This window comes from Pelmatolapia mariae, linkage group LG3_W (genome assembly GCF_036321145.2).
Source record: "Pelmatolapia mariae isolate MD_Pm_ZW linkage group LG3_W, Pm_UMD_F_2, whole genome shotgun sequence".
Classification (NCBI taxonomy): domain Eukaryota; kingdom Metazoa; phylum Chordata; class Actinopteri; order Cichliformes; family Cichlidae; genus Pelmatolapia; species Pelmatolapia mariae.
The window spans coordinates 29,844,743-29,856,143 of NC_086229.1; positions in this window are offsets into that span (position 1 = coordinate 29,844,743).

Sequence of the window (11,401 nt, forward strand, 5' to 3'; positions counted from 1 at the left end):
CATTTTTATTTGAGAAATGTCCTGAAACCATTTTGTCCCCCCATCTGGATCTGTTCTTTGTGGGGTTTCTATCAAAAACAGTTTCATGGTTCTCACAGAGCGTTTCAGACGTGTTTCAGAGACACGTTCAGCTGATTCAGGTCTCTCAGGTCTGAGACGTTTCCTGTGTCTGATCCAGCAGCATCACTTCATTCATGTCTTCATGTCTTCAGGTCCTCCTGAGGTCACTTATTGTCAGGTGGCCATCAAACCTCAGAGGAAGGCTGGCAGGAGGACAGGTAACACAACAACCACACACATGCACAGTAATGGATGTTTTCATCTACAGGCTCAGAGCTGTATTAATATCCTTCCTCTCGCTCTGACTCTGTAAACCAGTATATTACTGCTCTGATGTGGCCTCTGTAGAAAAGAGTGTCAGGCCCTTGAAGTGCACACAGGTGGGTCTAAATGTGGTGCTTTAACTGAGTTCCAGCATTTTATTAAATTATGACCTGAAAAACATGTTTAAGCTCTGTTAGAAACTGCACCAATACCATCAGACATGGATCTGTGATCTAGTAGGAAAACCTTTCATATCTGTGATGTAGATACATATATGAACGTATGAACTTTTGAATCCACCTTCACAAAGTGCATTTTGGGTCAAATTTAAGGGTGATATTAGCATGTGTGATTAAAAAAAGCCTCCTTTAGATAAAAGTGATGGATCCTTTTTGCCAAACTGCTTAAAGAAGTTGTTGAAATGTTTTACACTGAGCTGATGTCATGAGTCATGATGTCAGAGCTCTGTGTGTATGTGAGCTTCCTCTGGCATGTTGAACAGGTGAGTCAGCACTTAGATCTGTGGGAGCTCTGTAAAGTGTTCACAGAGACTGTGGGTCAGTAAGAGCTGCTCACTGAGTCACTGACACACACTTCAACATCGTGTGACATCCCACTGACTCACAGCTCTGCAGCAGTTTCTACTGCCGTCTGTAGAGGGCGCCAGAGGCATGGACGTGAAAAGTGTTAAAGGCAGATGACCATGTGCTCTGTGTGAAGCTTTAAAGTGCTTTTTATGACTTTATGAATAAAACTCAACAACCTGAAACCTTCCTGTTTTTACGAGTGCTGCATTCAGATGTTGATATTCAGCAGCTGGTGAGCCTCACAGCTCAGATATAACAGGACATAATCATTTAAAGTACAAGCTGAACATACACACTCAGAGCCAAAGACCTTTAACAAAAGCCACATGAACACAGTAAAAATGAACATGTCACAGGAAATCTATCACAATGTGTGTTTGAGTGTTTATGAAACACAGTTTTATGCACTAACCGGCAACCAGCAGAAGGCGTCTGTGAGCCAGTCCTGTCTGCTCCTGTTTCATTGTATTGATTCTGTTCTTCTTTCAGTCTCCTGGACATAGGTCGTGTCCAAATTCATGGGCTGCATCCTCCTGAGGACCCGGCCTTCGCGGTCTACATCTGCCGGGTCCTCAGAAGGTCGGGTAGGCCGGAAGTAAACAGCTGGGGAAATTGGACGGTCTAGCCTTCTGATTAACGTCACCGCTGTCTCAGTGGAGTTTAATAAACTCGTCCATCTGCTCCTTGCTATCTAAAATATAACAGGACACTGACGTAAGTTCTCGACCGTCTCACACGAACAAACAAAACACTGAAAAAGCCCAACAATAACATTTTTAGGTTGTCTAAGTGACTTATATATTACGTTTAACCTGAGTAGCGAAAGTCCGCGGGGGTCTGAAAATGATGTGCCGGGAGTTGTGCCGTTCTTCAGTGACCCTCGAGCTCCCAGCTAGCTATCGAGCTGGTGGGTAACAGACGTCTCCGAAAATGTCGAAGCACTTTTGCAAATATGCGATACCTTGATAAACCGAGCAGATATTTGATGTTTACACAGCTACTTTCTTGCCTGAAAATATGTTAAAAGTTTATTTTGTGACTCAGAAATATTAGTATGAGTAATTTTAAAATTTAGTAGCGGCCACCATTGTTGGAAACTGGAGTTTGGCTGGCTATGAATTCTGGGATATGGTAGGCACAAAGGACACACCTGAACCATCCTTCAAATTCGGGGAAAAGGAGGACACATTTGTCAGCTGCATTCAGAGGAGTCTACGAATTTGGACAGCCTTCGGCGCGTCGCTGTGACGTAATCGGTCTATAAATGCGTCCTCAGGAGGATGCAGCCTATGAATTGGGACACAACCATGGTCTAACTTATAAAGGTGACTTCAGCTGCCCCCTCTGAGTGTGACATGGACACCAACACCTGTGCTGTCCTTTTTAAAAATAAGATACAAGATGGACGCAGTCATTACTGTGAAACTGATTCATGTTTTTCCCAGCAACAAACCACAGATAACCAAACATGTCTGACTCCTGCAGAAGAACCTCAGGCTGTGTCCCAATTCAGGGTCTTTTTTTGTTGTTGTACAAATTAACAAATACAGCACATATCTTACAAATCAAAAAGATATGTACAAGTATAGGTGGTTAAGAACAAAGCAGCCATCGAACAAAGAACAAAAGAAGAGTATAGGTCAGAAATAACATAAAGCAGCATACAAGTACATTAAATGACCTTCCATATAAAGTAAGAGAAAAAAAATTAAAAAACAAAAAAGAAACAAAAGTACGCACACACAGTCTAGCTACATCAGTTGAAAAGCAGCATCAAAAATTCAAGTAAGGTGTGAGCTTTATTTAGGTTACACTTGTCTAATGAAGCCTTCAATAGAAGGACTTCATTTTTAAAGCCAGCAAAAATCGGAGTAATTTTTAAGAAGCGACATTTATGAATGAAAAATTTTGCGACTATAAATAAGTTGTTAATCCTAAATTCTATTTTCTTATTTTCTGTTTGTAGGCCAAATCTAATTACTTGAAAGGTTAGAGAAGGGCAGTCAATATTTTTAGAGGTTAACCAGTACTGAAAATCATCCCCAAAAGATCTGCAACTTTCACATGAATAAAAAAGGTGCTCTGTAGTCTCAATATCAGTGTTGCAAAAAGTGCATACATTCGTATCTATATTGAATTTCTTGTGAAGATAGGCATTGGACGGGTACATAGCATTTAAGATTTTAAAGTGATTTTCTTTTGCTTTTGGTGGAATTGGGAAAGAAAGATACTTAGTCAAAAACCTCGAATTATTATCTTTAAACAAATATTTTCTTTTTAATTGAGAAGGAAAAAAGTTGTTTGGTTAGAAGTGTCCTTACAAATTTATTATTACATGTCTTTCCTTCAAATTGACGATCATCAATAATTAAGGACGGTTCACGAATTATAGAGGAAGAATAGGTTAAACGGGCTTTAGCCATGTGAATCTTTGCAGGGGGAATGGCTTTCACAACTTTAATGAATTTACTTTGAGTACATGATAAGCCATAATTATCTTTGAATTTATTATACGATAATACATTGCTGTCATTGTTTAAAAGGTGTAAAACGGTCCAAATTCCATGATCCATCCAATCGTTATAAAAGATGGATTTTCTTTTTATCAATATACATCTGTTGTTCCAAATCGAATTTGTATGTGGAGAAAAATTATGCTTGTACTGTAAATTTTCCAGTACTGGAGAACCTGTTTATGAAAATTAGATAATTTAATTGGTAATTTGGAAATTTCAAAGTCACACTTTAAGAGAGATTCAATGCCACCAAGCTTAAAGTTAATTTGATTTATATTATTGATTAGTCTATTGGAAACATATAAGCACTGTGATGGATAAATCAGTCGAGAGATACCTTCTGTTTTAGTAAGCAAGACGCGTCCGAAGATGGAGAGGTCTCTTTGTAACCAGCAGATTAGGATCTTTTTAGATTTCTGGGTAATATGCTCAAAATTTAGATTTTCTCAATATTTGTATTATTTGAGATTATAATACCCAAATATTTAATGTCAGTTTTAACAGCTATGTTAAGAGAGATACTGGGTTTACAATCATGAATAGTTAATAATTAGCATTTTCTAATATTCAGGTACAAACCAAAGGCCTTTGAAAATAGTGAAATTTCATTTAGTGCGAGAGGAACCTGTGACAGGTTCTTTAAAAATAGTGTAGTATCATCTGCTAATTGACTTATGATCAATGGGGCTCCCATCAAATTCAGTGGTTGAATATTTGGATTGTGTTTCATGAAAATAGCTAAAAGTTCTGTTACAATAATGAAAAGTAACGGAGAAGCTGGACACCCCTGACGGATTCCTCGACTGATGTTAAATCGTTTAGACGTTCAAAAAGGTAAAGAAATAGAACTATTGATATCAGAGTTTAAGAAAGAAATGAAATCTATGAATTTTTTACCAAAACCAAAATACTGTAAAGCTTTTAAAATAAAAGGATGTTCAACCGTATCAAATGCTTTATAAAAGTCTAAAAAAAGAATCACACCATCATCTTCAATTAAGTGATTTTAATCCAGTAGATCTAAAACCAATCTAATATTATTGTGGATAGAATGATTTTTAAGGAACCCAGATTGTGTTTCACTAAAAATCTGATCTAAGCCGTCCTTTAATCTGTTTGCAATAACATGAGCAAGAATTTTATAATCTGCATTCAAGAGAGAAATTGGTCGTAGATTATCGATTAATCTTTTATCTTTACCAGGTTTGGGAATAAGGGAGATAAGACCCTGTTTCATTGTTGTTGCTAATGTTTCATTACTAATGATGTCCCTGATAGTTTTGAAGAAAAATTATTTTATTTCTTTCCAGAAGAATTTATAAAAGATGGCAGTCAAGCCGTCCTGACCAGGAGCTTTGTCCATTTTCAGTTTAAGGCTTGACCTAAGTCACCCAGTAATATGTCAGAATCACAAATTTCTCTGAATATAAGGTTCAATCTGATCAAAAAAGGTAAATGAATCAGTAGTTAAATATTTAGATGAGTATAAATTTGAATAGAACATATGTATTTCTTCTGCTATAGTCTTATGATTTGTGCATTCTTCCCCGTTTACAATTAATGTATTAATAGATTTCTTCTCTTGCCTCCGTTTCTCCAGAAAGTACTTTTTTCACCTTCTTCTATCCATTTTGCATGAGCGCTAATGTATGCTCCACGAGCCTTTTTCTTGTATAAATCATCTAACTGAGCCTGTAAAGACAACAGGGATTTCTTATCAGCCTCTGACATAAACTGTCTATTACAATAGTTATTCATATTGTAAAGTAATTTACTTTCAAATTCCTTTTGTTGTCTACTTTTCATTTTACTAAACGTAATTGAAAATTCTCAATTGTTCCATCATTGCAAATTTTATGGAGGTCTTTAACCATCTTAACATGCCCATCATCAATTAACAAATCTGCATTGAATTTCCAATAATCTTTTTTTAAATTGTGTTTTATTTTCAGGGTTAAGTTTGAGTGGTTAAACACTGCTGCTAATAAATACAACTACGCACCTCTGTGAGGCTCATTAATGAAGATATGATGGGAAAGACTCAGTCGCACAGTCATTTGTTTTGTTTCTTTGTGTGCAGCTGTGATCAGCTGACGTCACGTCACAGTCACCTCTCAGTTCAACAACATCTAAACAGATGTTACATGAGCTCTGTGGCTGAAATCCAAAGCCTGCACTCTGTAACACCAGCTTTCAAAAGAGAACTTAAGGATCCGCATAAATCGACGTTGGCGTCTGCTAACCTTGGTGCACTCAAACACTGACCACGCTCTGCACCGAGCTCCTCTGTAACCTTCACCACAGCCCTGCAAACGAACCAGTTTAACCTGAACTCATCTGATACGTTTATGCAACCTTTGGAAAACACAGAATTATCAGCAGCACATCCACTGATCCAAGATCTGATTTTTTGAAACTCTAAAATGAATCATAAAGATGTAAGTTACATATCTGTTGGAAAAAGTTCCTGCTTTAAAAAAAAGTGCTCTGAGAAAGTTAAAACTTTCTCAGAGCACTCTGAGAAGTCGACCTTTTTCACCTGAGAAAGTTGAAACTTTCTCAGGTGAAAAAGGTCGACCTCTAAGAGTTACACATCTGTCCTGATAACTTTCATCACTGTCTTTCCACAGGATACTCTTGGAGTGCCACTCATGACTCAGAGTAAATCAGTCTGGCTCCAGAGTGGAGTTTTCAGTTTGCCTGGATGCACTTCATCTCCTTCAGCCTACAGTCCTGTGTCCCAGTACCAGAAATGGATCAGCGACACAGTTACAGGGACACCAGCAGGCTTTGTTACCTTCCCCTCCCCACACAGTTCATTACAAACCACTGCTCCTCCCACTGCTCCTCCCACTGCTCCCCTCACTGTCCCTCCCATCACTCCTACTGCCCCTCCCACTTCCCTGACATATGTGGATGTGTTCTGCAGTGGTGAAAACCCGATCCACTTCACTCACTTCACTTTCCTGAAGTGAGTGAAGTGAGTTTCTCTTAAATCTTCTCTTTGACGGCTTCAGTTAGTTCAGAATGCAGCTGCGCGTCATTTACAGGTACGAGAATCCATCAAAGTCAAAGTCAAAGTCAACTTTATTTGTCAATTCTGCCACATGTACAGGACGAACACATAACTCCAATTTTAGCCAAATTACACTGGCTCCCTGTTAAATATCGCATAGATTTTAAAATTCTTTTGTTCACTTTTAATATTCTGAATAATGTAGCACCCAGCTATCTTTCTGAACTACTCCACTTATACAATCCCAACAGAGCACTTAGATTGTCCAATCACAGGCTGACTGGGCCTTTGCATCCGTGGCACCTAGACTCTGGAATAACCTCCCTGTTCATATTCGTACTGCTGAGTCTATCCAGTCTTTTAAATCACGTCTTAAAACTTATCTTTTTACTTTGGCTTTTGATTCTGTCTATTTGGCTGGTCTAGCTTGTTGTGTTGTTACCTAGTGTTTGGTGTCCTCTTTTATTGTTTGTTTTAATTGTCTCATGCTTTTACTGACTGTAAAGCACTATGGTCGACACTGTTGTTTTAATATGTGCTATATAAATACATTTTGAATTGAATTGAATAACTGTACGGCACACGAGACCACCGGCTTTGCACCATTCTACCTGATGTTTGGAAGGGTCCCAAGGTTGACCTCATGTTTCCGGATGTCCTTCATGACAACACCATTTGTGACTATGATACCTATGTCAAGTCACTGATGGATGACCTGCGCACTGCCCTGCTCCAAGCCCAGGAACACAGCACAATGGAGCAGAGACAGCAGTCTGACCAGTACAACAGGAAGGTGAAGGTTCTGCCTCTTTCACTGGGAGACCAGGTGTCATTGGCAAACAAGGGAGTCAGACGGAAAAGGACGCTCTCTGACAAATGGCAACCTGTGCTGTACACGGTAGTCGACTTGGATCCTGCTCTTCACATCTTGCCAATAGATATAATGGCCTCCAAACAGTTGATTCTGTTCATCTGGACGTAGTGAAGTATGTGTGTGCCAAAAATGTATTTTAGGTGCCATTAATGCTAGCATGAATATATAATTCTGGCTGGCTTGGAAGTTGTGATGGGTTGAGCTAACCCTCTTCCCCACTGTTTGTATTTGGTTGTAGAAGCTGGAGTGAGCAAGTTATTTATTTTGAGGTTTTTCTTTCTTTTACCTTTGTTTGTCAGGTATGTCAAATTTTGTGTTGGTGTTTTTTGTCAAATATGTTACATTTAAGTTTGTACTTTATGTTTAATGTAAAAATAAATGCAGCCCTTTCTTTACTTCCCCTGTGGGAGAGGAGCTGGAGCAAGCAAGTTATTTACCTGGAGGTTTTTCTTTCTTTTACCTGTCTCTGTCAGACACAATGCAGAAACACATCGGTCACACTAACTCATGTTAATGCTGTTCAGAAAATGTATATAAAAACATTAAAGAGTGTGAAGTAAAGCATGGAGCCACAGGATGACACTGATATAAGTAATGATAGCACACTTAGTTTTTCATGGTTGTTACAGTTCCTTTGTTTTTAAGCCAAATCTATTTATTTGCAAGACAAACTGTAGCTTAGTTTGTGGAAAGCTGCATGAAGCTGGCAGCGTGAAATTTGTCTCAAAACTGCATGTGGACATGTGGAGCAAAATGCTTTAGATTTTGATTCGTGAAACTGAACTGAGTATAAATGATGACATCAGTGTGCACAGCTGCAGGAGGGAGTTTCTTGCTGTTTTCCCAAATAACTCAGTGACGTAATGATGCTTGGACTGCGGAGGAATGCATGTGTTTCTGATGTTACCTCATCCCAGATACACGATGACAAAATCAGGGAGTGGCTTGTGGGACAGAGGGTCCACAATTACACAGCCACAAACATTTTGACCAGCATTTTGTTTCACTCAGCTTTTGTTACGTTCAGCCCGCTTTTCCACAGCAGTAAACAGTAACAGTCAGAGAGGGTGGAGTCAGTGTAAGCAGCAATAAAATAAATAAATAAAGATGAATAACGTTTTTGTAAAAATGACTACTGGGTCCGGTGCATCTCTGGAGACCTGAGGAATAAAAAAGAACCGGGGTAAAACTGATTTCTCAACAAAGTACAGATACTAGTGTTGAAAAATACTTTAATAAAAAGTAAAAGTTCTGAAATGTACTGAAAGTAAAAAGTAGCTCATTGTCGGACAATTGTAACCTATTGTAATTGCATGCAAACTGAACCTTAACATTAATAATATAATATAATTAGATGAGAATCCTTTCGAAAGGAGCCAGTTGAGGTGGTTCGGTATTCTGACAAGGATCGGCGCCTCCTGGGTGAGGTGTTCCGGGCATGTCGCACCGGGAGGAGGCCCCGGGGCAGACCCAGGACACGCTGGAGAGATTATATCTCTCAGCTGGCCTGGGAATGCCTTGGTGTTCCCCCAGATAAGCTGGAGGAGGTGGCTGGGGAGAGGGAGGTCTGGGTTTCTCTGCTTAGGCTACTGCCTCCGCGACCCGGCCTCGGATAAAGCGGATGAAGATGGATGGATAGATGATAGATGAGAATCCAAATGTTGTTCTAATGTAAATCCAAGTTGTTCACTTGAATCTGTTCTATAGGACACAAGCAGTGACAGAGAATTTAAACAGAACTCTTTCCTGTTGCTTCCAAGGTAAAGGGTTTGGAAGCTGGGGGAAACCATCAGAGCTTTTCCAGTGGCTCAGCATAGAGAACAGAATCACAGCTCACAATGATTTCTAATGTGAGCTTCAGTACAGGCTGTGATCAGCTGACCTGCTGAGGTCACATGTTCGCCTTGAAAGAAAAAACATGGAGTCTTTTATTTATTTAGATATTTATTGATGAATGCAAACAAACCCTGACACTGAACCATCATCTAGCTTTCACAGTGTAGAACAAACCTGATCACATGACCTGTGAAGCTGACGCTGACCCAAACAGTGAAAAGCTCCATGGCAACAACAACAAACAGCCTCACATATGTTTTAACAGAGGCTGTTAGAAGCACAGAGTCTTTACAGTCTTTCTCCTGTTTGTACACAGATCTCTGCACATCTTCATCACAGTTACTCACAGACGTGCAGACTGTGTGGATATCAAAGTTTCCACCATGTTTGTAGTCTGTACTGGGACTCATGGAGCATCTCTCTATGAGCGCTCAGTGCTTTAAACAGTGAGTCCCAGTTTAAGTCATGGAAACTTCAAACCCTCAGACTGAAGACAGCATAATAAATAAATAGATTGTGATGAAGATGAATAACTGGAACAGTTTGCTGTGGTTTCTTCTGTTCCTGTCAGAAATAAGAGTGGCAGCAATAAGAGTGGCAGCACTTTGCTCTCCTTCTACATGTTTAAGGACGAAGTGAAGAAGAGTGAGGGTCTAAAACCTACATAATGCACAATACATATATTTATATAGGTTATAGTATGTTATATATAAATGTAGCTGAAGCAGTTTGTTTTAATTTGTAGCTTCACGCTGCACTTCATATGTTTGTCCACTAGATGGCACCACAGAGGCCTGAGTTGAAAAGCGTTTTCAATCCAAGCTTCAGAAAGCTTGATGTGATCATCAAGGAACCAACCAGGAAATATCTGCCGTGTGTAAAAACACCAACACAAGAATCCAGAATGAAGACAAGAAACTCAAAGCTCACACACAAAACAGGTGGTGCTAATTTTGTGACGTGTTGCTGTAAAAACACCACAGAAGTGAATCATCAAAGTTTCCATGTGAGCTGATGATGGTGCTGCAGAGTTTCTGTTAACCTCCTGTGACCCCGCCTCCTCATACAGAGACATCTTATTGGCTTTATTTATTCTGCTCAGCACAGACGTGCTGCACCCTGGATACCAACAAGAGCTCCAGTTGGATCCAGTTTTAGCAGTAAATCTAATGACGGGCGGCCACGAGGAAGATGGCGGCGGCCACTGAGCAGGTCCGGTGGTCGATGACCCTGGCGACGAGGTCCAGTCAGCGGCCTGGAAGGGGGTCGCTGACGCCGAATCCGACGAGGACGAGGTGACTGCGGAGGTGCAGCTGCAGGGCCAGCAGGTGCGGCGACCTCTGGCTGGAGACAGGCAGGGCCAGCGGGTGCGGAAACCCCTGGCTGAGTAGCGGCCGGGCCAGCAGGTACGGAAACCCCTGGCTGAGTAGCGGCCGGGCCAGCGGGTGCGGAAACCCCTGGCTGAGAAGCGGCCAGGTCAGCGGATGCGGAAACCCCTGGCTGAGAAGCGGCCGAGCTCACAGCTACCTCTGGATGCTGTGGCTGCAGGTCAGGAAACTGAACAGGATGGTGAATGAATGACTGGACCAGAGACTGAATAGATTGGGCAACAGGCGACTGAACTACAGGATACTGAATGACAGACTTAACTGACTGGACTACAGAAGACTGGACAACAGACTGGACAGGCTGGAGGACAGGAGACTGAGCTGCAGGGGCCTGGAGGACAGGAGGAGACTGAACTACAGGGAACTGGAGGACAGGAGGAGACTGGAGGACAGGAGGAGACTGAACTACAGGGGACTGGAGGACAGGAGGAGACTGAACTACAGGGGACTGGAGGACAGGAGGAGACTGACCTACAGGGGACTGGATTGACTGGGCTGGAAGCTGAAAAGCAGGCGTGTAAACTGACTGGACTGGGGAAGCTAAGGGATAAACCGAGCTTGGCAAGGCTAACGACTGAGCTGAGGTTGGTGTGACTAATGGCTGAGATACAGCCTGGGATAGTAAAGCTGGTGCCTGAGCAGCGGACAGGTCAGCTAGCACCCCCACCCGAGAAACAGGAGTGGGTGGGGAGGTGGACTGGGTCACAGCTGCCCTCGTCCGGGGAGCTGGCACAGGAGAGGTTGCTGGCTGGGCCCTAGCCATCTGAGGTGGTGCTGTAGGGACAGGCTGAGCCGTAGCTGTCTTCACCTGAGAAGGTGAAACAGTTGAAGAAGAAGGGCGAATCCAGGCCGCCGTGCTG